The sequence below is a fragment of the Pristiophorus japonicus genome, chromosome 15 (assembly GCF_044704955.1).
Source record: "Pristiophorus japonicus isolate sPriJap1 chromosome 15, sPriJap1.hap1, whole genome shotgun sequence".
Taxonomy (NCBI): Eukaryota; Metazoa; Chordata; class Chondrichthyes; family Pristiophoridae; genus Pristiophorus; species Pristiophorus japonicus.
The window spans coordinates 143,417,190-143,445,081 of NC_091991.1; the positions used below are offsets into that span (position 1 = coordinate 143,417,190).

Here is a 27,892-nt window from a genome sequence, read left to right on the forward strand (position 1 = left end):
AAGGGTTGCATTTCAAGGAGGAGGGCAGGTTGGGGGTGGGGGGCTCCGAGGCACTTGGGGAAAACAGGAAGCTTGGTTTCCGGTAGGCCCTGCCGACGTTAACGGCAGCTCCTGATTTGCATGTGAGGTCTTGATTTCCCTCCCACTGCCAACCAGATTGAGAGGCTGGCTGGCTCCAGGTGGGTAGGCTTGTGGCATCAGGCTGCAGAGAGGAGGGAGGGAGGGGGTGTTAGGGTCACCGATGGGAGCACGGGTGGGCCGGGACCAGCATGGGTGGTGTGGGGGGGAAAGGTTGCTAAGGAAATTGGGTGGCAGCCAGTGAAAGATTGGCTGGTGTCCATGAGTTAGATCGGGGCCTGGGGTCGGCTGGGACGGCAATGGGGTGGGAGGCGGGGGCGGGAGGTACGATTACAGGCCGGGAAGTGGCCGCAGCAGCACGGGATTGGAGGTGGGGGTCCCAGGACGATCATGGGCCACGAGGAGCTGGGGGAAAGTCTCATGGAGTGATTGGAGGTCTGCGGGTGTCTATGATCATGGAGGGGGGTGGTTGGTTTCGGCAGTGACCTTGGATCCAGAAGGTAGGATAAAGGCACCTCGGAGGCTCTTTAGCGTCTAAAGTATCCAGGAAAAATCACCCCTTATTATTTTCAAATACCTCCATGGCCTTGCCCGTCTCTATCTCTGTAACCTCCTCCAGCCCTACACCGTCCCGCGATCTCTGCACTCTTCCAATTCTGGCCTCTTGTGCATCCTCGGTTTTCATCGCTCCACCATTGGCAGCTGTTGCCTGGGTCCTAAGCTCTGGAATTCCCTCCCTAAACCTCTCCGCCTCTCTACCTCTCTCTCCTCCTTTAAAATGCTCCTTAAAACCTACCTCTTTGACCAAGCTTGGGATGTTTTACTAGGTTAAGGTTGGTATATAAATGTGTCTAACTAAATCAACCAAATGATACAAGGAGTCCAGGGTGGAGGAAGACTCCATTGGCCAGATCGATAAACAATTAGAAGATTCCAGAAGAACAATGGGCACGAGGAAAGTTTGAGTGGTTGTAATATAGAGCTCCATCTAATGGACTATTGTGGTAATGCAGCTATTGCTGTAAATACAATAAAGGCATCAGGTGACAGGTCACCTGACAAGTTCTTGTGTTAAGAGCTAGCTTGTAAAGTCTGTGTGTTGTGACGTCGTAGAGAATATACCATAGTAGTATAGGTACAGCATCCCGAATCCAGAACCCTTGGGACCGAGGCCGTTCTGGATTTTGGAATGTCTTTCTGACATCACAAATCTGGAGACACCCGAGCCCGGGTTCGGGTATTTCCGGATTTTGGAATGTCAGAAAGGGGAGAGGTGGTGGGGAGCAGGGTGCTCATCGATGAGTTGTTCGAGTGAGGCCTTGCTGCCGTGGAAGTGTTCGTGCGGGCCCTACTGAGCAGATGTTCACGCGGGACCCCGCCGAAGAGGACCTGATCGGGCTGGGCTCGCCACCGTGGAGGAGTTCCTTGTCTGGCCCGAGGTAGGTGGGGTCGGGAAGCCGAGGTAAAGAGGAGGGAGGGAGGAAGCAGGGGCCGGGTGCGAGGTCGGGCCGCGCGAAGTTGGGGCGGGCGAAGTCGTGGCGAAGCCGGGGCAGGCGAAGTTGGGCCAGGGCGAGGTCGGACCGCGCGAAGTCGGGGCGGGTGAAGTTGTGGCGAAGTCGGGGCGGGTGAAGTTGTGGCGAAGTCGGGGCGGGTGAAGTTGTGGCGAAGTCGGGGCGGGTGAAGTTGTGGCGAAGTCGGGGCGGGTGAGGTTGGGCCGCACGAGCCCGGTGTGGGTATTCCAGAACATTCTGGATTCCGGAACTCAGGATTTTGGAGGTCGAACCTGTAGTAGCAGATTGATCACAGTGCAGCCTGTGTCTTGCTCAACATGGTAGTCAGCTTGCTTCTTTATTCTGTTTGTTCTCATTCATTCGTAATGTGTGAAGAATAGAGTTTTAATCCTGTGTCAAATTGCACGGGCAGTAGTGGGAGGTGCAGCTGCTGATTGGACACCATCATTGTGACAGTGATTGAGTCTTCATCATGTAAGTGAAGGGCAATATATTAAGATCCACTGGAAATCGAAACTATTTGAAGTTAAATGTTGTTGGAATTGAAAAGAAAGAACTGAAGCTATATGGCATTATAGATCGAAACCAGAAAACTGATAGGCCGGTATATTTGGGGATCAGTGCCTTTGTGATCTCGGCTGTTGAACGCAAAGGCTGTTTACTGAGGAAGGGACCATATCGACTGGCTCCATACACCTCACAGCTGCTGAAAGCCTAAATGACATTGTGCCACAGAGATGGAGGGCTATTTTTTAATCAGGTGTCATAGTCTTCTTTGATTGAAAATGCTCACTGGGCTGCCATTTCTTCTCTTAAAACCTTTTAGAAAGCACTTTCTTCTTTCATTCCATGTGCACATTTCTGAATCATTTCCTAATTCTCCTTTCGCATACATTTCAGGGGAAAGGAAAGACAAGTTGCGCTCTCTCCAAGTTTGAAGTATCGCTAATTAACTTGAGCATTGTAGCATCCTTGTAACTGGCTGAAGAGGCTGTAAGTGGGATATGATTTGTGTGTTTTATTAGATATCTCTGCATGATATCAATTCAGCTGTTGTAGACATACAAGTGTTGTCAGGTATATTGGAGCAAAGCTTACCTACTTTTTCTGTCTGGTCTTGTCATCTGAATGCACTTTGTAAGCAAACCAGACAGAATTGGAGAAGACATTTCATTTTATAACGCATGAGGCTTGGATGAATCTTTACCACTGTTGAATCAATATGGAGAGAGATTTGGAAGGTTTTTGTTTTTAATCAAGGACGAATTAAATCAAAATTTCACTTGTGCAAACGGTGCACGTGCCCAATACATACTTCCTGCTTGGCCTGCATCCTTGAAAGCTAATGCAATACACAAAAACAAAAGCAAAACACTGCAGATGCTGGAATCTGAAATTAAAACAGAAAATGCTGGAAATACTCAGCAGGTCAGGCAGCATCTGTGGAGAGAGAAACAGAGTTATTGTTTCAGGTTGATGAAAAAGTTAGAGCTGTAACAGGTTTTTAAGCAAGTGTAGGGGCAGGGAAAAGGGGGAGGGGAGGAAAGAACGAAAGGGAAGGTCTGTGATAGGGTGGAAGGCAGGAGAGATTAACAGACAAAAGGGATGATGGTGCAAGGCAAAAGGAGATGGTAATGGGACAAGTTAAGAAACACAAAATGAGTCTAGATAATAACTTTTATTTATATAGCGCCTTTAACATAGTAAAATGTCCCAAGGCACTTCACAACAGTGTTACAACACGTTAGATATTGACCATTGAGGGAAAGAGAGAAAAAACATGAGAAGGAAATGTAAAAAGAGGTTAAAGGCTCGGGTCTGAAGCGGCAGCCAAAATGCGCACGCAGATAGACACAGGCGAAAAAAACTAAAATTTTTTTTTTAAATTACATTGTAAATAATACGATGAGGAGTATACAATAGTAAAATCAGTATAATAAAGATTAATTATAATTAAACAAAATTAAATAATATATAACATAATTATAAATTAAGTTAAAATAGGGTGTAAATGGAGGTGGCAGAATCATCAACACTGCTATGGGAAAGAGAGAAAAAAAAACAGAAATAAAAATAGAGACAGAGGTTATGGTTTGAAATTGTTGAACTCCATGTTGAGTTCAGAAGGCTATAAAGGGCATAAATGAAAGATGAGGTGCTGTTCCCTCGAGCTTGCATTGAGATTCATTGGAACATTGTAAGAGGCCGAGGACAGAGAGGCCGCCGTGGGAGTGGAGCGGAGAATTAAAGTGACAGGCGATTGGAAGCTTGCGGTCACACTTACGGACTGAACGGAGGTGCTCCACAAAGCGGTCACCCAATCTGCGTTTGGTCTCCCCAATGTAGAGGAGACCACATCGTGAGCAGTGAATACAGTATACTAAATTGAAAGAAGTACAAGTAAATCACTGTTTCACCTGGAAGGAGTGTTTTGGGGCTCTGGTCAGTGGGAAGGGAGGAGGTAAAAGGGCAGGTATTGCATTTCCTGCCCTTGTACGGGAAGGTGCTGTGGGAAGGGGAGGGGATGCTGGGGGTGATTAAAGAGTGGGCTAGTGTGTCGCGGAGGGAGCGGTCCCTTTGGAATGCTGGGAAGGGAGGGGAAGATGTGATTGGTGGTGGGATCATGCTGGAGGTGGCAGAAATGGTGGAGGATGATCTGTTGAACGTGGAGGCTGGTGGGGTGAAAGGTGAGGATGAGGGGAACCCCATCGTGGTTCTGGGAGGAAGGGGTGAGGGCAGAAGTGTGGGAAATAGAACAGACATGGTTGAGGGCCATGTCGACCACGGTGGAGGGGAATCCTCGGCTGAGGAAAAAGGAAGCCATATCGAAAGCACTAGTGTGGAAGATGGCATGCGATGGAGACAGAGAAACTGGGAGAATGGAATTGACGATACATTAATATACACTAATGCAATACACAGTGTTCAAGCTCTGTTATACACGTATTGCAGGACTTCTGGATTTGTCATTAAATACCAATCAACTGGATGCAGCCTGTCCTACTCGCAAAAATTCATTCCTCCATCACAAAGAGCATACAGCTTGCTCAGTGTGTAGTGTAGAGACTGAGATATACATGAGCCAAACACACACCAGCTTGGCAGCACTCACTTAGTCAATAGGTATTTTCTTATCAGTAATGCACTTAACAGTCCTAGGGGGAAAAATTCGACTACTTACCGACATGAGTTACTGTCGGTTTCTTGTAAAAGATGGCAGCCGTTGCTCTATCGCCTTCTCCGGCGCAGAACTCGGTGGGCGGCATTTTGTTGTGGGCCATAGAGCTGCCGATAGTTCAGCGCTGGGTTCTAAGCTCGTTCTGAAAAGTGAACAACCAGCAGGCCGACAGAGACGCTGTCAGCACTTCATAAAGGGACACACACATCTTTCAGGTAAGTTTGCATTTCAAGCTTTTTGTCTTTTTTGATATTTTATTGAAGTAGTGGCTTGGTGCAATACATCTTAAAAGTCTTGAAAAGTGTGCAGTGAGTGCTGCTGGATGCTTGCAAGGCCTTAGATGGTAAAAGGAAGGCCTCTGAGAAGACAAAAAATGTTGGAAATACGCAACATGTCAAGCAGCATCTGTGGAGAGAGAAACAGAGTTCACGTCTCGGGTCGAGATGTTGTCTGACCTGCTGAGCATCTCCAGTATTTTCTGCTTTTATTGTTGATTTCCAGCACCTACTGTTAGAGGAGGAAATTCAAAAGAGGAGGCAGTGGAAGAGGAGGAAGCAGAAGGAGGGATGCAACCCTTTCTGGCCGGGATATTTGGGATGGAATCATCTGTCTGCGATATCAGTGACCACATCCCCTATTCCCCTTTCAACATTGGTCCCACTGCTTTCCTTTCCTCTGTTATTGGCCATCACAGCGCCCTCTTGGCCACAATGCTGAAATAAACGCCACCATAAAGCAAACTTTCCAATCCAACTTTATACATCTATCCATCCACGATAGCAGTGCAAACAGGTGGCGCTGAGGTGGAGAATTTCTGGGCCAAAGAGCTAATTTGAGAGATTTCAGTTGTGCCACAAAGATAAACTAGAGATGAACCATTTAATCTGAAGAATTATTAATAATTACAGAAGATGAAGCACGTTCAATTGTCCCAAAAGTGAAAATGTATGAATAGAAAAAGAATGCTGTATAAGGGCTGAATGATATTTATTTCACTGTCTGGTACTTTCTATGTGGAAGCCATAGAAACTTTACTGTATGCCTCTCTTTCTGAAGTGTTTGTCAAATGTCTTTGTATGTCCTATATAGTCCAAGCATCTCCATGATCAATGCTTATTGGGTTTTCACCAGAGACTGTGGGCTTTCAATATTGAGGGCACTATGTGTTGTCTAATTGACCTGCAGATCTAAATTTAATGTTAGCAGCATTCTATGTATAAGTAGTGAGCATGAGATGAATGTCTCTGTCACTTGCTCTATATTTAGGCTCTGGTCAGGTATATGGTTTATCAGAATGATTGAGCATATTTTACTGTAAGGTCACACAATCCTTTCAAATGTAACTCGAAAAATACTGAGACCAATAACTTTTCATCCAAGTCTGAAACCAACATTTTCCAGGAAATGCAAAGGTTTGTGTCCGGTATGTATGTAATTCATTGTTCTCTACCAATTTTTGCCCTTTTCCTTCTGAAGTCAATGCTGGCCACCTTCCTGTATCTTGTCCCAGTGGCCCAGGGGCCGGCCAGCCTTGCATTCAATCAATCTGGAAAGCTGCCAGGCGAGAAATGCAGTAAAAACAATAATAATGAGGCACTATCATTATATTTGGCAGGACCTCCGCCTTTCCGGGATTTCCAGGCTTCCCACTCTCCCGCAACCCCCAACCCCCTCCCCCGCAAACCCAGCTGGCGAATGATACTTAAAGAGTTGAAGGTAGATAGACAATGGCAGACATTTAAAGGTCACATGGATGAACTAAATTTGTATATCCCTGTCTGGCGTATAAAATAAAACGGGGAAGGTAGCTCAACCGTGGCTAAGGGAAATAAGGAGTGTTAAATCCAAGGGAGAGGTATATAAATTGACCAGAAAAAGCAGCAAAGCTGAGGACTGGGAGAAATTTTGAATTCAGCAGACGAGGACTAAGGGATAATTAGGAGGGGAAAATAGAGTATGAGAGTAAGCTTGCAGGGAACATAAAAACTGACTGCAAAAGCTTCCATAATTATGTGAAGAGAAAAAGATTAATGAAGACTAATGTAGGTCCCTTGCAGTCAGAATCAGGTGAATTCATAATGGGGAACAAGGAAATGGCAGACGAATTGAACAAATGCTTTGGTTCTGTCTTCACGAAGGAAGACATGAATAACCTTCCGAAAATACTAGGGGACCGAGGGTCTAGTGAGAAGGAGGAAATAAAGGAAATCCTTATCAGTCAGGAAATGGTGTTGGGGAAATTGATGGGATTGAAGGCCAATAAATCCCCAGGGCCTGATAGTCTGCATGCCAGAGTACTTAAGGAAGTGGCCCTAGAAATATTAGTGGTCATTTTCCAACATTCCATGTACTCTGAATCAGTTCCTATGGATTGGAGGGCAACTAATGTAACCCCACTTTTTAAAAAAAGGAGGGAGAGAGAAAACACGGAATTATAGATCGGTTAGCCTGACATCGGTAGTGGGGAAAATGCTGGAATCAATTATTAAAGATATAATAGCAGTGCATTTGGAAAACGGTGGTGACAGGATCGGTCCAAGTCAGCATGGATTTATGAAAGGGAAATCATGCTTGACAAACCTTCTAGAATTTTTTGAGGATGTAACTAGTAGAGTGGACAAGGGAGAACCAGTGGATGTGGTGTATTTGGACTTTCAAAAGACTTTTGACAAGGTCCCAATACAAGAGATTAGTGTGCAAAATTAAGGCATATGGTATTGGGGATAATGTATTGACGTGGATAAAGAACTGGTTGGCAGACAGGAAGCAAAGAGTAGGAATAAACGGGTTCTTTTCAGAATGGTAGGAAGCGACTAGTGGGGTACCACATGGTTCAGTGCTGGAACCCCAGCTATTTACAATATATATTAATGATTTAGATGAAGGAATTGAATGTAATATCTCCAAGTTTGCAGATGACACTAAGCTGGGTGGCAGTGTGAGCTGTGAGGAGGATGCTACGAGGCTGCAGGGTGACTTGGACAGGTTAGGTGAGTGGGCAAATGCATGGCAGATGCAGTATAATGTGGATAAATGTGAGGTTATGCACTTTGGTGGTAAAAACAGGAAGGCAGAATATTATCTGAATGGTGACAGATTAGTAAAAGGGGAGGTGCAACGAGACCTGGGTGTCATGGTACATCAGTCATTGAAAGTAGGCATGCAAGTTCAGCAGGCAGTAAAGAAAGCAAATGGCATGTTGGCCTTCATAGCGAGAGGATTTGAATATAGGAGCAGGGAGGTCTTACTGCAGTTGTACAGGGCCTTGTAAAGACCACACCTTGAGTATTGTGTGCAGTTTTGGTCTCCTAATCTGAGGAAGGACATTTTTGCTATTGAGGGAGTGCAGCGAAGGTTCACCAGACTGATTCCTGGGATGGCAGGACTGACATATGAAGACAGATTGGATCGACTAGGCTTATATTCACTGGAATTTAGAAGAATGAGAGGGGATCTCATAGAAGCATATAAAATTCTGATGGGACTGGACAGGTTAGATGCAGGAAGAATGTTCCTGATGTTGGGGAAGTCTCGAACCAGTGGTCACAGTCTAAGGATAAGGGGTAAGCCATCTAGGACCAAGATGAGGAGAAGCTTTTTCACCCAGAGAGTTGTGAACCTGTGGAATTCTCTACCACAGAATGTTGTTGAGCCCAGTTCGTTTGATGTATTCAAAAGAGAGTTAGATGTGGCCCTTACGGCTAAAGGGACCAGGGGGTATGGAGAGAAGGCAGGAGTAGGGTACTGAAGTTGCATGATCAACCATGATCACATTGAATGGTGGTGCAGGCTCGAAGGGCCAAATAGCCTGCTCCTGCACCTATTTTCTATGTTTCTATGTTTCTATGTAACACGCTCCTCTGCTCTCTCCGCCTTCCCTTCAACATTGGGCCCTATGAGTTCTGATGAAAGGTTATCGACCTGAAGCGTTAATTCTGTTTCTCTCTCCACAGATTCTGCCTGACCTGTTGAGTGTTTATAGCATTTACTGATAACATTTTATGAATGTTGACAACTTTTTTGACAGAGAGCGATCCTCAGCTCAGCTGAGCTCTGTCCTCATCCAATGGTCACAATCAGGCACATTTGTGCAGTGATAGCTGGACAATGATCAGGAGCAGGAATCCTGGAGGATATTTTCCCCTTCACGAGCCCAACTTATCTTGTTGCCAAGCCTTGATTCCTCTGGCGTTGATTCCTCTGGCCTTGATTCCCCTGGCCTTGATTCCCCTGGCCTTGATTCCCCTGCCATGACTGGCACTGACATTACTCCGTTTGCGGCGTACACATACAAGAGTTGATGTCCTCTTTATAACAAACAAATAGAGTATGAACACAACACCAGAAATACCAAGCTTATTGTCCACTTGGTATGAAGCAGCCAAGTTGCATTCTGATTCAACTGTTCTGCCTCCAGCAAGATCCATATAAACCATTGGCTTGAACCTGGAGTACCATTGTCCCTGCACCAAATCACAACTGGAGCTGACTCGATACCATAGGAATCAATGCACATCATGCTGTGTGTTCAGTGTAAAAGCAGTCGGTGTACATTCTGCCATGAGTTGGAGTGGCACTTGGTAAGCAGACTGAACGTGTGTGTTTGGTGTAAAGAGCAGAGCACTTTCTGGCTCCCTTTCAAACTCTGAGCACCATTGTACATGCAACATACATAAGTACCTGCATGTGCAGTGATGATCTAAACTTTGGAGGAACATTAGAGTAACATTGTTTGTAGGCAGTTTTGCCTTGGCTGTGCAAGTGAGTGAGGAGGCGCATGCTTCTCTCACGCCAGGTTCCCTAGTGCAACTCTGAGTAAATTGGCAGGTTGTACCTGACATAAACTGTGCACTGACTGGATTCTGAAGCAAGTAACCATTTGGTCCTGAATTAAAGCAGTGCCTTTCAGCCTGCTCAAAATGGGCCACTCCCTTTAAATATGGATGCGCTCCTTGAAACCTTCTGTCCAAGATCTTAGAAGACAGTATCAGCGAACCAAAGCGAAACTGTCCTATTATTGCAGAAGTCAACAATAGAAATAAGGTGAACAGAAATCTTATGATCTTCGGCATCTCCTGGGATCCCCTCATGGACTTCTTATGGGTCCCTTGTTTGAAACCTATAATTTAAAGAACAATCACATCTACCATAAGAACATAAGAATTAGGAACAGGAGTCGGCCATCTAGCCTCTCGAGCCTGCTCCGCCATTCAACAAGATCATGGCTGATCTGGCCGTGGACCCAGCTCCACTTACCTGCCCGCTCCCCGTAACCCTTAATTCCCTTATTGGTTAAAAATCTATCTATCCGTGACTTGAATACATTCAATGAGCTAGCCTCAACTGCTTCCTTGGGCAGAGAATTCCACAGATTCACAACCCTCTGGGAGAAGAAATTCCTTCTCAACTCGGTTTTAAATTGGCTCCCCCGTATTTTGAGGCTGTGCCCCCCTAGTTCTAGTCTCCCCTACCAGTGGAAACAACCTCTCTGCCTCTATCTTGTCTATCCCTTTCATTATTTTAAATGTTTCTATAAGATCACCCCTCATTCTTCTGAACTCCAACGAGTAAAGACCCAGTCTACTCAATCTATCATCATAAGGTAACCCCCTTATCTCCGGAATCAGCCGAGTGAATCGTCTCTGTACCCCCTCCAAAGCTAGTATATCCTTTCTTAAGTAAGGTGACCAAAACTGCACACAGTACTCCAGGTGCGGCCTCACCAATATCCTATACTGTTGCAGGAGGACCTCCCTGCTTTTGTACTCCATCCCTCTCGCAATGAAGGCCAACATTCCATTCGCCTTCCTGATTACCTGCTGCACCTGCAAACTAACTTTTTGGGATTCAAGGATCCAAAAAGAGTTTCATGCATAAGGACCCTCTGCACCACAGCATGTTGTAATTTCTCCCCATTCAAATAATATTCCCTTTTACTGTGTTTTTTCCAAGGTGGATGACCTCACACTTTCTGACATTGTATTCCATCTGCCAAACCTTAGCCCATTCGCTTAACCTATCTAAATCTCTTTGCAGCCTCTCTGTGTCCTCTACACAACCCACTTTCCCACTAATCTTTGTGTCATCTGCAAATTTTGTTACACTACACTCTGTCCCCTCTTCCAAGTCATCTATGTATATTGTAAACAGTTGTGGTCCCAGCACCGATCCCTGTGGCTGTCCACTAACCACCGATTTCCAACCTGAAAAGGACCCCTTTATCCCGACTCTCTGCTTTCTGTTAGCCAGCCAATTCTCCATCCATGCTAATACATTTCCTCTGACTCCGCGAACCTTTATCTTCTGCAGTAACCTTGTGTGTGTCACCTTATCGAATGCCTTTTGGAAATCTAAATACATCACATCCATCGGTACACCTCTATCCACCATGCTCGTTATATCCTCAAAGAATTCCAGTAAATTAGTTAAACATGATTTCCCCTTCATGAATCCATGTTGCGTCTGCTTGATTGCACTATTCCTATCTAGATGTCTCGCTATTTCTTCCTTAATAGTTTCAAGCATTTTCCCCACTACAGATGTTAAACGAACCGGCCTATAGTTACCTGCCTTTTGTCTGCCCCCTTTTTTAAACAGAGGCGTTACATTAGCTGCTTTCCATTCCGCTGGTACCTCCCCAGAGTCCAGAGAATTTTGGTAGATTATAACGAATGCATCTGCTATAACTTCCGCCATCTCTTTTAATACCCTGGGATGCATTTCATCCGGACCAGGGGACTTGTCTACCTTGAGTCCCATTAGCCTGTCCAGCACTACCCCCCTAGTGATAGTGATTGTCTCAAGGTCCTCCCTTCCCACATTCCTGTGACCAGCAATTTTTGGCATGGTTTTTGTGTCTTCCACTGTGAAGACCAAAGCAAAATAATTAGTTAAGGTCTCAGCCATTTCCACATTTCCCATTATTAAATCCCCCTTCTCATCTTCTAAGGGACCAACATTTACTTTAGTCACTCTTTTCCGTTTTATATATCTGTAAAAGCTTTTACTATCTGTTATGTTTTGCGCAAGTTTACCTTCGTAATCTATCTTTCCTTTCTTTATTGCTTTTTTAGTCATTATTTGCTGTTGTTTAAAATTTTCCCAATCTTCTAGTTTCCCACTGACCTTGGCCACCTTATACGCATTGGTTTTTAATTTGATACTCTCCCTTATTTCCTTGGTTATCCACGGCTGGTTATCCCTTCTCTTACCGCCCTTCTTTTTCACTGGAATATATTTTTGTTGAGCACTATGAAAGAGCTCCTTAAAAGTCCTCCACTGTTCCTCAATTGTGCCACTGTTTAGTCTGTGTTTCCAGTCTACTTTAGCCAACTCTGCCCTCATCCCACTGTAGTCCCCTTTGTTTAAGCATAGTACGCTCATTTGAGACACTACTTCCTCACCCTCAATCTGTATTACAAATTCAACCATACTGTGATCACTCATTCCAAGAGGATCTTTTACTAGGAGATCGTTTATTATTCCTAATTCATTACACAGGACCAGATCTAAGATAGCTTGCTCCCTTGTAAGTTCTGTAACATACTGTTCTAAGAAACAATCCCTTATATATTCTATGAATTCCTCCTCCAGGCTACCAGCCATGTCTTCCAGAGTGAGCACAAAGATTGCATTGGCAATTTAAAAAAATTGCATTTCAATATCTCACAAGCCTGACTAAATTGGAACAGGCATTATTATGATTGGGTTCAGTGAAATACTTGGCTAGTTCTCTCATGGGATCAAGCATTTGATTGATTGTCGGACTTGGCAAACCTCATGTGATTCAATTGTAATGTTCGAGATTTGATCGAATCCTGATCATAATGCTCGATGACTCGCCTCAGGCATAAAGTGCGTGGAAAACAGTTGCTGTTAATTTTGAAATATAAACTTTTATTGTGTCTTAATTTGGCCACCTGGTCTGCTCTCGCTCTCCAGTGCCCGCATCTCCCTGCTGTATGGGTAAGTAACATCTGCCCATTGCATGCTACCAGCCCTCGGTATAATGTGGAGATCAGATAATCACTTTATGATTAGGGTCGTATTACTGCATAGACCTATCGGAAATTGCAGGCTTACTTTCAAACAGCTATTATTTAAAATATTTCTTCTGGGACACAAGTTGTGTAATGTATGAGACATGTTTGTCATATGTTATACTGTTGTTCAGGCTCCTAATAATCCAGCACTCAATAAAAGGAAAAAATTGTTGGATCTATTACGGTTTGAAATAACTTTACATACAACGGCATTCAGCCGTTCCTGTTTGCTTATAAACTCCATTTTGTAGATGGTTGGTTATTCCATTCTGGATCTAATTTGCTGTTGCATAATGAAACTTCAATACGTAAGGAAATCTGACTAAATGCTCATAATCCGACAAAAGAATTCTGCTGGTTTGGATTTATCGTTTATTCAAATTCTCCCTAAATAAAGTATTTAATCAAATCTGTTTAAAATTCTGTTGTTAGAGTTAAATCCTGTGAGGGCGCGTTGTGGCACTTTCACAGACAAGCTGCTTTTTTTATGCACAGGTTCAGATGGGGTTTGATCAGGAAAGATGTTTATTAAACAGTTGCGAATAATTTTTGAAATTTTTCTGATGTCTTCAAACCAACAGGCATTTTAATATCTTCCCAATGAAAATCATGGCCTTATTATGACAATGTTTTACACTTTCTGCAGCTCTTGTGTGGTATCGCAATGCTTGTGTGTGCACTATTGCCCTACTGTAAAGGAACTTTTTTTTTAGCACCTCTCCAACTTTATTTAATTATTCTTGAGATGTCGGCAACACTGTGTAAGATAGTTTAGAAAGCTCAGCCAAGCTACTGCAAGGATAAAGGGTTGATAGGCTTGTGCAGAACTAAGTCATTTTGTTAAACAAAATGTTATTGCAGAGGTAAATTTTGAACCGCAGCTGCATCTTGTTAGCTTGTTGGGAAACCGATGTCACATGCAAGGTCAAGAAGAACAAAGAGGGGTCATTGTGTAAAATGTTGCAAAGACCAGAGTTTAACCAGAGTGGCATGGACAAAAATTATTGGACTCATTGAGTCAGGTGGTCAGAACTTTTAAATATAAAAGAAGTGTGATTGTGCTAGTCAGATGCAGAAGTCGAAGACAAGAAGTAAACCGTTAGCTTGTGTAGGTGGATGTAAATGCAGGCTGGTGCCCAATACCTACCTGGCTAAAAAACAAGACAACGCACGCTACGCCGTCCAGTCACTGAACGGGTAATAACTATTCGGAACTGTAAATTACTGCCGTGAAATATGAGAATGTATTGATCCTTGCTGTGTGCCAATAAAAGATTTACTGTAACCAATCGGTATCAAGTTCGAATCCTTAACAATGGGAAGCACTTCTTACAACTGGCAAAGCAGAATTGATTGCCCATCCCTAGTTACCCTGAGGGTAGTAAGAATCAACCACACAATGTGGTGTTGTAGGCCAGACTGGATAGATTAATCACACGTCGACCAAACGGGATAGATGTGGCAGTTCTCTTCCCTGAAGGACATTAGTGAACCAGTTGGCTTTTTAACAAAAAGACCAGCTTTCATTGTTTTTTATTTTTGGTACTAGCCTAGAAATGATCACATTTATTAAATTTAATTTCACAACTTGCCATGGTGGCATTATGTAAATTTATAACCTCGGGGTTACTAGTCCAGTACCATAATCCAGCACACACAGAGAATATTCATCCCCTTTGAAATTGCATAGTGGTATTGAGGACACCACAGGAGGGCGCTGTTTTCTGCACTGCTACGTTCCACCACAGTAGGAAGGGGAGATACTTCTGGGAGGCCACCATGATGCAGGAGTCTACATTTTTTTGTTAAAGAATTTTTTCTCCTTGTGGATGCACAGCAGGCATTTCAGGAGAGGTCCAGAGTATTTTGCTGCAAAAGATGACAGAGAACGGTTAGGGAAATGTCACTCCATTGTTTGAGAAAAGAGGGAGGCAGAAACCAAGGTGGATCATTCTAACTTTGGGTGATAGCATGCGATGGGTGACATTGAATTAGCCACGCTCAATTTTTCTTTCCATTGTTGTCAATGGAAGGACTAGAGAATCGTATAGTCAAGTTTGCAGATCGTTGAGACCATTAACTTTGGTTCCTTTAATAGCCACTGGAAAACCAGTACTTGTCCTTTATCTGATATAATGTCTGCCAATTTATAATGCTGGTGCTGAATTATGCTGGAAAACCACAGGCAAAGTCTGTTGCCTATAAGGTCCAGCCAGTGTGTACAGTGCCTTTAAAGATGCTGAGAATATCAGATGATGTTAGCATGTCTCTGGTGGCTCGTACTACTGATTTAGTGAACCTGTCCATTCTGGTTTTCCTCCATTCTCTTTTAGAAACATAGAAACATAGAAAATAGGTGCAGGAGTAGGCCATTCAGCCCTTCGAGTCTGCACCACCATTCAATAAGATCATGGCTGATCATGCACTTCAATACCCCATTCCTGCTTTCTCTTCATACCCCTTGATCCCTTTAGCCGTAAGGGCCACATCTAACTCCCTTTTGAATATATCTAACGAACTGGCCTCAACAACTTTCTGTGGTAGAAAATTCTACATGCTCACAACTCTCTGAGTGAAGAAGTTTCTCCTCATCTCGGTCCTAAATGGCTTACCCGTTATCCTTAGACTGTGACCCCTGATTCTGGACTTCCCCAACATCGAGAACATTCTTCTTGTATCCAACCTGTCCAATCCCGTCAGAATTTTATATGTTTCTATGAGATCCCCTCTCATTCTTCTAAATTCCATTGAGTATAAGCCTAGTCGATCCAGTCTTTCTTCATATGTCAGTCCTGTCATCCTGGAAATCAGTCTGATGAACCTTTGCTGCACTCACTCAATAGCAAGAATGTCTTTCCTCAGATTAGGAGACCAAAACTGTACACAATATTCAAGGTGTGGCCTCACCAAGGCCCTGTACAACTGTAGTAAGACCTCCCTGCTCCGAAACTCTCATCCTCTCGCTATGAAGGCCAACATGCCATTTGCCTTCTTCACCACCTGCTGTACCTGTATGCCAACTTTCAATGACTGATGTACCATGACACCCAAGGCTCGTTGCACCTCCCTTTTTACTAAGCTGTCACCATTCAGATAATCTGCCGCCTTGTTTTTACCACCAAAGTGGATAACCTCACATTTATCTACATTATACCGCATCTGCCATGTATTTGCCCACTCATCTAACATGTCCAAGTCACCCTGCAGCCTATTAGCATCCTCCTCACAGCTCACACTGCCACCCAGCTTGGTGCCATCTGAAAACTTGGCGATATTACATTAAATTCCTTCATCTAAGTCATTAATGTATATTGTAAAAAGCTGGGGTCCCAGCAATGAACCTTGCGGCAGCCCACTAGTCACTGCCTGCCATTCCGAAAAGGACTCGTTTATTCCGACTCTTTGCTTCCTGTCTGCCAACCAGTTCCGTATCCATGTCAGTACATTACCCCCAACACCATGTGCTTTAATTTGCACACTAATCTCTTGTGTGGGACCTTGTCAAAAGCCTTTTGAAAGTCTAAATACACCACATCCACTGGCTTCCCCCTTGTCCACTCTACTAGTTACATCCTCAAAAAATTCTAGAAGATTTGTCAAGCATGATTTCCCTTTCATAAATCCATGCTGATTTGGACCGATCCTGTCACTGCTTTCCAAATGTGCTGCAATTACACCTTTAATAATTGATTCCAACATTTTCCCCACCACTGATGTCAGGCTGACCGGTCTATAATTCCCTGTTTTCTCTCTCCCTCCTTTTTTAAAAAGTGGTGTTACATTAGCTACCTCCAGTCCATAGGAACTGATCCAGAGTTGATAGACTGCTGGAAAATGATCACCAATGCATCCACTATTTCCAGTGCCACTTCCTTAAGTACTCTGGGATGCAGACTATCAGGCCCTGGAGATTTATCGGCCTTCAACCCCATCAATTTTCCAAACACAATTTGCTGACTAATAAGGATTTCCTTTATTTCCTCCTTCTCGCTAGACTCTCGATCCCCTAGTATTTCCAGAAGGTTATTTGTGTCTTCCTTAGTGAAGACAGCACCAATGTATTTGTTTAATTGGTCTGCCAATTCTTTGTTCCCCATTATAAATTTGCCTGATTCTGACTGAAAGGGACCCACATTTGTCTTCACTAATCTTTTTCTCTTCACGTATCTGTAGAAGCTTTTGTAGTCAGTTTTTATGTTCCCTGCAAACTTACACTCATATTCTATTTTTCCCCTCCTAATTAAACCCTTTGTCCTCCTCGGCTGAATTCTAAATTTTTCCCAGTCCTCAGGTTTGCTGCTTTTTTTTGGCCACTTTATATGCCTCTTCCTTGGATTTAACACTATCCCTAAATTTCCTTGTAAACCACGGTTGAGCCACCTTTCCCGTCTTCTTTTTATGCCAGGGATGTACAATTGTTGAAGTTCATCCATGTGATCTTTAAATTCTGCCATTTCCTATCCACCGTCAACCCTTTAAGTATCATTCGCCAGTCTATCCTAGCCAATTTACGTCTCAAACCATCAAAGGTAAGTTCAGGACTCTAGTCTCTGAATTAACTGTATCACTCTCCATCTTAATGAAGAATTCTACCATGTTATGGTCATTCTTCCCCAAGGGGCCTCACACAACAACTTTGCTAATTAATCCTCTCTCATTACACAACACCCAGTCTAGGATGACCAGCTCTCTAGTTGGTTCCTCGACATATTGGTCCAGGAAACCATCCCTTATAGACTCCAGGAAATCCTCTCCACTGTATTGCTACCAGTTTGTTTGGCCCAATCTATATGTAGATTAAAGTCACCCATGATAACTGCTGTACCTTTATTGCACGCATCCCTAATTTCCTGTTTGATGCCATCCCCAACCTCACTATGACTGTTTGGTGGTCTGTACACAACTCCCACTAGCGTTTTCTGCCCTTTGGTGTTCCGCAGCTCTACCCATACAGATTCCACCTCATCCAAGCTAATGTCCTTCCTTACCCTTGCGTTAATCTCCTCTTTAACCAGCAATGCTACCCCACCTCCTTTTCCTTTCAGTCTATCTTTCCTGAATATTGAATACCCTTGGATGTTGAGTTCCCAGCCTTGGTCACCCTGGAGCCATGTCTCCGTAATCCCAATTACATCATATCCGTTAACAGCTATCTGCGCAGTTCCCTCAAACAAGTCACCAATAATAACACACATGATGCAACGGATAACAAAACAATTTGCAAACCTTCCTAGTGCTGCTCCGTGAGCTATCCGGAATTTAAAAACATTTTTTGATATTTATATTGCACCAAAATCTCCACACTGGTATATGCCTCATTATTTCTCACTGGTGCACAAGATAAATTTATGGAACAACGTGATCATTCCAAGTTTTGGTTGCCCAACTATGCTTAATTGAGGTCCACTGGCTTTATGCCTCTCAATTGCAAATAAGAACGCAAACTGGGCTAACCAGGGAAATTAATAAAGTTGCAAGTAGATATTGTAGCTGGAAGAGGCAAAATAGCAGAAATTATTTCCTTTGTGCCCTGTTTCTCAATTACAACGCGTTAATGGCAGAGTATGAAATGTTGTCACTACAAAGAGATCATTGATGAGCCAAGGACTGAGGAAACTGAAGCAATTTTGTACAATGTTATAACTGTCCCTGTGACTCTCAGCTAAGGCAGTGCCGTCACCTCAGAATAATGCTGAGAAGTTGATGGAAATGGTGGAATCCCTGCCTGCTAAGATTTTCTCAAATGTCGAACCTGAATTTATTCCTGTCAGACTGAATGTTTTCCCAGGTCAAGATGGCAGATGTCTTGGTTAAGTCTTGGTTTGTCTTTCTTAAATTCAACTTGACTCCACAAAAGAACTGATTGCGGAGCAAGGTTCAAAAGTCAAATTATGTAAATAGATCAAATTCGGCAGGCCATTGATAGGCAGAGTGATCATTCCCTGCTGTCAATTCACTGTTTAAAATAACTGATAAAGGCCATTGTTCAATTATTAGTTTGTGTGATATTATAACCAATACTTTACAACAGCTAATAAATATCCAAGATAACAGTCCCAACTCCATGAAGTAATCAGTATCTCATTAACACTGCAAATTCTTAAATCACAGATGATCTTTAATGTACAATTAGAGATTGTGTAGAAGCAGTATTAGAATACGGGAAAAAAGATTATTAATTAGTGTACACATTATATATTCCAGTAAAAACAAGCTAAGTTTTTTTTTAAACAAAAACTCTGTCACATGACAAAAGAAATAAGGCAGGCATTTCGGTTCATAATAGCAGTTGTTCGGGGAAATTGGTGATGCTGTCAGGTGATGTGAAATCTGATGGCAAAACTGCAATAGGGAAGCTGTAACCAATTTAAAAAGAGACAGAAGATTACAGTCTATCTACCTGTGATGTTTTTGTGCTATGATCTAATTGAATGGTGGTACAGGCTCGAGGGTTTGAATGGCCTACTATTGTGTTCCACGGAGCGTGAAATGTATTGATTGGCTGAAATTTCTCATTCACGGTAAAGAAATCAATAGAAAGCGAAACTCTCAAACACACTTACTATCTCTCAGAAAAATTCCCATTCACAAAAAAAGGAACCAGTCGCATGCCTGAAAACATGTTTCCAATGCCCTCTCATGTTAGTTCTCTGCTTACCCTAATATATACCCTAAAAGTACAGTTGATATAATAAAATTCAACCGTTCTGGAAAAAAAAACTGCAAACTTACTTATCCCATCTTCCAAAACCTCCAGCACTTTTTTCCTGCAAAAGGCTCTGCTCTACCTGGGGCCTCAGGCTTGCTATTGCTTCATTCCCAGAGACGTGATCCTTTGGCTGGGGCTGTTCCTCGCCTTTGTGTTTGTCACTCCACATATGTGTGAACTCTACCCTTCACACAGACTAGGGAATGGTAGCAATGTGGTTATGGTACTGGACTTGTAATCCCGAGGCCTGGACTGAGTACAAATCCCACCATAGCAGCTGGGGAATTTAAATTCAGTTAATTAAATAAATTTAAATCCAGTTAATTTAAAAAAAGCCATTATCAGTAATGCTGACCTTGAAACTACTGGATTGTTCTTAACCTTGGTGTTATTCTTGGCACTGTATTCATCCAATATACTCCAAGGCTTGCCATTATTTGCCTTTTTCTTGAGCAGTTCTATTTATTTTCCACATCTCTTACAACATTTCTTATTTCCATTTCATTGATTTATTTATGGGGTACGGTAGCATAGTGGTTATGTTACTGGACTAGTAATCCAGAACTCTGAACGCATGATCTGTAGACATGAGTACAAATCTCACCACAGCATTTGGGGAATTTTAATTCAGTTAATTAGATAAATCAGTAATGGTGACCATGAAACTGCCAGATTGTCGTAAAAACCCATCTCGTTCACTAATGTCCTTTAGGGAAGGAAATCTGCCGTCCTTACCCAGTCTGGCCTATATGTGACTCCAGATCTCCACCAATGTAATTGACTCTTAACTGCCCTCTGAAATGGCCTAGTAAGCCACTCAGTTGTACCAAACACCTACAAAGAATGGCGGTTCAAGAAGGCAGCTCACCACCACCTTCTCGAGGGCAATTAGGGATGGGCAATAAATGCTGGCCTTGCCAGTCACGCCCACATCCCGTGAACAAATAAATTTAAAAAACTCAACTTAGAACATAAGAACATAAGAAATAGGAGCACGAGTAGGACATATGGCCCTTCGAGTCTTCTCCGCCATTCAATTAGATCATGGCTGATCATCGACTTCAGGGCTAGTTACACGCCAATCACACTTGAATGACCGTAGCACTAACATGTCCAGCCCTGGGCCCACAACAAATTCATGTCAAGGGAGGCAACCAGTCAAAGGTAACTAATGCAGAGTTCATGCATGTGTGACTGATGCTAACCAGATGTGCCCGTCTGCCAGGAGCAGCTCACACATATGCTGAGTGACAAAAAAAATGGATATCTTGGATTTCATTCAACTTGTGGGGATTGAACAAGGAAGAAACTGTGCAGAACCTTCTTTAGGAGATGAAATAGGTTGGTCGAGTCCCTGAGCCAATTTGTACTATGAAAGTAAAGAAAAACTTGTATTTATATAGCACCTTTCATGACCTCAGGAGGTCCCAAAGCACTTTACAGCCAATGAAGTACTTTTGAAGTGTAGTCACTGTTGAAAGGTAGGAAATGCGGCAGACAACTTTTACACAATAATCTCCCATAAACAGCAATATAATGGCCAGATAATCTGTTTTTTTGTGATGTTGATTAAGGGACATATATTGGCCAGGAGACCAGGGAGAACTGCTCTTCTACAAAATAGTGGCATGGGAACTTTCACATCCACCTGTGAGGAAAGATAAGGTTTAATGTCTTATCTGAAAGACAGCACCTACTTACAGTGCAGCACTCCCTCAGTACTGCACTGGAGTGTTAGCTTAGGTTATGTGTTCCAGTCTCTGAATTGGGGTTGAACCCATAACCTTCTGACTTAGAGGCAAGAACTAATTGAGCCACGGCTGACACTGTGGTCTAAGATAAAGATTGGTGGTTTGAATAAAATTTTTTCTTTCATTGTTTTCACTCTTACGACCCTTAAATACAGCTGCTTGAATGGATCAGCACAAGATAGAAAGAAGTATAAACAAAGCGAAATGCGACAACAACAACTTGTATTTATATAGTGCCTTTTTAATGTAGTAATATGTCCCCAGGTGCTTCACAGGAGTATTATGAGATTAAAAAATTTGACAACTAGCCGCACAAGTAGAAATTAGCACAAGTGATCAAAAGCTTGGTCAAACAGGTATGTTTTAAGGAACGTCTTGAAGGAGGAAAGAGAGATAGAGAGGCGGAGAGGTTTAGGCCAGGAGTTCCAGAGCTTGGGGCCTAGGCAACACAAGACAGGGCCACCAATGGTTGAGCGATACAAACCAGGGATGCTCAAAGGCCAGAATTAGAGGAGCCCAGACATCTCGGTTGGGGGGTGGGGTGGGCGGGGTGGGGGGGGCGAGTTCTGAGGCTGGAGGAGATTACAAAGATAGGGAGGGGGCAAGGCCATGGAGTGATTCGAAAATAATGATGAGAATTTTGAAATCCAAGTGTTGGTTAACCGGAAGCCAATGTAGGTCAGCGAGCACAGGGGTGATGTGTGAGTGGGACTTAGTGCGAGTTAGGACACGGGCAGCCGAGTTTTGGATCACCTCTAGTTTATGTAGAGTAGAATGTGGGAGGTCAGCCAGGAGTGCATTGGAGTCATCACGGTCTAGAGGTAACAAAGGCATGGATGCAGCATGAGAAAGCATTAACATTCCAAAGCAGTGAACACAATTCCTTATGTGTGCTCAGTTGTTGCACTTCGAAGCTTTCTTTCATGAACCCCAAACGTGCCATTCTTGGACTTTCCATCAGTTACAGTTTGATTTGGTTGCACCCCGGTTAAAAATACCGGCCCTGAAATTCCCCAATTCTAGCGGCAGACTGGTAGAACACCTTCGTAAATGGCTGAGAATGACTGTTAATGCCATTTATCCCTGGGAATTCTGCCACTCTCCCACCATAGTTATGTCAGGAAATCAAGACACCCCTTTCTCCCCCGGCCCCCCCCCCCCGCCCCTGCCTGTCCCCCAGAATTGGCCAATTCCCACTCAGACGATGATAGCCAGTTCAGTTTTCTAGCATACAAGTCTGGCACGAAGCTGCTTTTGTTTTTAGTCCAGCACCTGTGTTACATTAAATAGAATAACACTGTACAGCCTTTCCTGATATAAGTGAATGTTGTCACTAATGTTTGGTTGCATGAATAAAAGCTATTTTATGAATGAGTAATCAAAAATTGGTATGAGGTAATGAGCAATTTTTTCGTTTGTCACTGGTTGAGCATGAAAGACCCAGGAAGGTTCACTCATAACTAATTTCTTTATGACTGGGCCACGTTTGCAACAAATTGAAAAATTCCACTTAAGCTTTGGGGGTCAAGTGCTATTCAGGTATTCATAGCAGAGTATTATTCAAATGGGGAGTTTAGTAATGATTACTGGGTAACCCCTGTAATTTCTGTGATGTGCGCATTTCAAAGAGCTGGGTCAACAAGGACTGGTGATGAAGTATGAAAATCCTGGTGCTGCCAAGGTATCAGCACGCTTGATAGTTTCTCTTTGTAGTGGAACTGTCAGTGTCTGCTTCGTAGGATGCCCTTGATAAACCCTCCATCTAAAGTGACAATTGGCTCACTACATGACTGGAAGTTCTGCCCATGCACATATCTGTGCTTGACTTCACTGCCATCTCGACACAACGCATCACCTCCTCACACCCGGCTCTGTCTGTCTGAGCCACTTCTGACTAATCAGAAATCATTATAATTAATAAAGTATGTGAAGATTATGAGAAATGGGGGTAATTATCCGAAATGGGGTGAGAGAATTAATTAAAGGGATAATGCATCTGTAATTAATTAATTGATATTTCGATTATGAGTTCCAGACATGTGATGCACTTTTTTTTCTATTTAATTATAAGAACATAAGAAATAGGAGCAGGATTAGGCCGTTTGGCCCCTCGAGCGTGCTCCACCATTCAATAAGGTCATGGCTGATCTGATCATGGGCTCCCCATAACCCTTTACTCCCTTATCGCTCAAAAATCTGTCTATCTCTGCCTTAAATTCCATAGATTTACAACCCTCAGAGAAGAAATTCCTCCTCATCTCAGTTATTGCTGGTATCGCCTTAAACATCCTTTCCCCCACCTCTTTGCTTCAGGCTGTGTGCCAGCACATTATGGTCGAGTTATGCACTATAACTCCCTCCAAGTAATTGCTCTATTGGCACTGAAATTATTTGTATTAGCAACACTGTGCCGTTTGGATTTGAATTAAAGCCATTATATATTTTTATCTGTAATGATTGCACGCCAAGGAAACTGGTTTACTAATGTACCGAACCTTTCTTGCATTTTGTGATTCCGCTCTGCTTCTGAGAAGAAGCCATCATTTAATCTGACAGCGTCTAACCACATCATCTGGTGTCAATCGGTGGAAAATGGCAGGTGCGTGAATAGGATTTGATGTGGTCCTCAATTTGAGCGCAACATATTTAAGAATTGGGAGGGCCACATCAAATCCCTCACTGGTAGAACTTAGCTCCAGGTTGTCATTATAAAGGTACCCTCGGTGGGGAAGGATCACCAACGTGAGCAGCTCACTCAAAGTTATTTTTTTTTGATTATCTTCAAGCCTCAGTCCTATATATTCATCTGCACTGAATTTCCTGGCATTGCTTCTCAAGCCAGTTCTTTAAATATTTGCTGACGGGGCTTATCGATATGTCCGTGAGTTGCTGCCCTAAACAAACCAGTTAAAAAAATTAAAAATAACTTGCATTTATATAGCGCCTTTCACAACCGTAGGATGCCTCATTGTGCTTTGCAGCCAATGAAGTACTTTTTGAAGTGTAGTCAGCATTGTATGGTAGGGAAACTCAGCAGTCAATTTGCGCACAGCAAGCTCCCATGACTAGCAATGAGATGAATGACCAATTAAATTGTTTTTCTAGCGGTGTTGCTTGAGTGATAAATGTTGACCAGGACAATAGGAGAGCTCTCTTGCTCTTCATCGCATAGTGCCATGGAATCTTTTATGTTCAGCTGAAAGGGAAGATGGGATCTCGGTTTAACGTCTCATCCAAAAGATTCAAGGTTTGGTCCCCAGTCTGTACTGACGGAGGTGATCCTAGCCAAGGTGATGGTAGAGGTGCTACGATTGGCATAGCTACCCTGGGTTAGGGAGAGGAAAACCTGCAATGGTTCTGGTACTTGACTGCTGTCCAGTGAACCTTTAACTGCACGTGCCTGTACATTGGGTGATGTCAGGACTGGATTCAACTGTGATGCTACACTTGGCCCAGTAACTTGCTGACACTTTCCATCATGGCTCATACGAATATTTAGATAAAGTCCCAGAGGGTAACTGATGCTCGTGAAATCATACACCGGCAAAGAGACAACACCTTTAATGGGGAATTGGAGAAATACATTGAGTTACCTTGAGTCTAAAGGCAGATAAATCCCCTGGACCTGATGGCTTGCATCCTAGAGTCTTAAGAGAAGTAGTGGCAGGGATTATGGATACATTGGTTGTAATTTACCAAAATTCCCTGGATTCTGGGGAGGTCCCAGCAAATTGGAAAACTGCAAATGTAACACCCCTATTTAAAAAAGGAGGCAGACAAAAAGCAGGAAATTATAGACCAGTTAGCCTAACATCTGTGGTTGGGAAAATGTTGGAGTCCATTATTAAAGAAGCAGTAGTAGGACAGTTGGAAATGCAAAATTCGGTCAGGCAGAGTCAGCATGGATTTATGAAGGGGATGTCATGTTTGACAAATTTGCTGGAGTTCTTTGAGGATGTAGCGAACAGGGTGGATAAAAGGGAACCAGTGGATGTGGTGTATTTGGACTTCCAGAAGGCATTTGACAAGGTGCCACATAAAAGGTTACTGCACAAGATAAAAGTTCACGGGGTTGGGGGTAATATATTAGCATGGATAGAGGATTGGTTAACTAACAGAAAACAGAGAGTCAAAATAAATGGTTCATTCTCCGGTTGACCACCAGTAACTAGTGGGGTGCCGCAGGGATCAGTGCTGGGGCCCCAACTATTTACAATCTATATTAATGACTTGGAAGAAGGGACTGTGTGTAACGTAGCCAAGTTTGCTGAAGGTACAAAGATGGAGGAAAAGCAATGTGTGAGGAGGACACAAAAAATCTGCAAAAGGACATAGACAGGCTAAATGAGTGGGCAAAAATTTGGCAGATGGAGTATAATGTTGGAAAGTGTGAGGTCATGCACTTTGGCAGAAAAATATCAAAGAGCAAGTTATTATTTAAATGGAAAAAGATTGCAAAGTGCCGCTGTACAGCGGGACCTGGGGGTACTTGTGCATGAAACACAAAAGGATAGTATGCAGGTACAGCAAGTGATCAGGAAGGCCAATGCAATCTTGGCCTTTATTGCAAAGGGGATGGAGTATAAAAGCAGGGAAGTCTTGCTATAGCTATACAAGGTATTGGTGAGGCCACACCTGGAATACTGCATGCAGTTTTGGTTTCCATCTTTACGAAAGGATATACTTGCTTTGGAGGCAGTTCAGAGAAGGTTCATTAGGTTGATTCCAGGGATGAGGGGGTTGACTTATGAGGAAAGGTTAAGTAGGTTGGGCCTCTACTCATTGGAGTTCAGAAGAATGAGAGGTGATCCTATTGAAATGTATAAGATTATGAGGGGGCTTGACAAGGTGGATGCAGCGAGGATGTTTCCACTGATGGGAGAGACTAGAACTAGAGGGCATGATTTTAGAATAAGGGGCCGCCTATTTAAAACAGAGATGAGGAGGAATTTCTTCTCTCAGAGGATTGTAAATCTGTGGAATTTGCTGTCTCGGAGAGCTGTGGAAGCTGGGACATTGAATAAATTTAAGACAGAAATAGATAGTTTCTTGAGTGAAAAGGGGATAAAGGGTTATGGGGAGCGGGCGGGGAAGTGGAGCTGAGCCAATGATCAGATCAGCCATGATCTTATTGAATGGTGGAGCAGGCTCGAGGGGCCGTATGGCCTACTCCTGTTCTTAGTTCTAATGTTCTTATGTCTACATCACAGAAACAGGCCATTTGGACTGTTATGTCTGTAATGCACTTATGAATGACTCCACGAGGCAATGTGTTGTACTCAAACTGTGGTGACCTTGGTCCTTTATTCGTAACTCCAGAGTGAGGCACAAGCATGGTGGGCAGCCTTTTATGCTGGGCCCTGCACACCTATGCAGGTGACCCTCAGGTCTCCCATCGCAGTGCCCTCTGGTGGACAGCCTCTGCCAGAGGGGCAGGAAACCCCGGTCTCCACCAGTTGCACCTTCTAGTGGTGCCAGCATAGTATATACACAGTGTATACCTTATTGATAGTACATCAGGTAACAAGTCTCCATCTTATGCAACTATACAGTGACTACACAGAGAGTATATCTATAGTCTGCATATATAATATGGACCAACTGGTCCATGCCAGTGTTTATGCTCCACATGAGCCTCCTCCGACCCCTCTTCATCTAACCCCATCAGCATATCCTTCTATTCCTTTCTCCCTCATGTGCTTATCTAGCTTCCCCATAAATGCATCTATGCTAGTCGGCTCAACTACTTGTGGTAGCGAGTTCCACATTCTCACCAGGCTTTGGGTAAAGAGGTTTCACCTAAATTCCCGATTGGATTTATTAGTGGCTATCTTATATTTATGACTTCTAGTTTTCGATTCCCTCACGTGGAAACAATTTCCCTACATCTATCTTATCCAATTCTTTCATTATCTTAAGGACCTCTATCAGGTTTTTTTTATAGGGAAAAGAGACCCAACCTGTTCCGCCTTGAATAGAATAGAAATCATAAAATTGGGAGGGCAAGTTTGAAAGAAAGAGAGAATTACATTTATATAGAGCCTTTCATGACCATCGGATGTCTCAAAGTGCTTTACAGCCAATGAAGTACTTTTGGAGTGTAGTCACGGGATTGCAGCACTCCCCATTTATTTTGCTACTGGAGCTAAAAGTAATGTGTGCCACACTTGGAAAAGTTTTACACAAATAGATTAATTTAGTATGTTGCCCTATTTTCAGCTTTTGCATCAACTCCATCCCTGTGCTGTTTAATGCAAAGGTATTAAGAGGTATGCTGAAAATATATATTTACATGAGCAATTAAACACAAAAATGTCCGTTCTCAGTCTGCTTCCAACCAGCACTTTGAAAGCGTGAAGCTTGGTGGTATGGATTGATCGAGATTTATTGTTCAGATATCTGGTATTAATAACATTCAGAATTCAGTTTAATGTACTTACCATATATATGCCACGCATGCTCATGTTTCTGTATTACATTCATACGGTTTACAGACATCGTCCATTCTTATAGTTATTTCAGAATATTCTGTTTAAAACAATAATCATCTGCGGATCATGGGAGGTATGTCTATCATGGTTACATTTAATAAAAAGCGGCCTCTTCTCATTCTAGTTACCTTG

At 43.1% G+C, this 27,892-nt stretch overlaps 1 long non-coding RNA gene across 1 annotated transcript in view; it reads left to right on the forward strand.

The window, feature by feature from the left end:
* Nucleotides 1-1,260: 1,260 nt before the first annotated feature.
* Nucleotides 1,261-27,892, forward strand: part of LOC139225895 (uncharacterized) — an 89,070-nt gene continuing 62,438 nt past the window's right edge. The window contains exon 1 of the long non-coding RNA XR_011587172.1: nucleotides 1,261-1,517. This is a non-coding gene — a long non-coding RNA (uncharacterized lncRNA). The remainder of the gene's footprint in view (nucleotides 1,518-27,892) is intronic.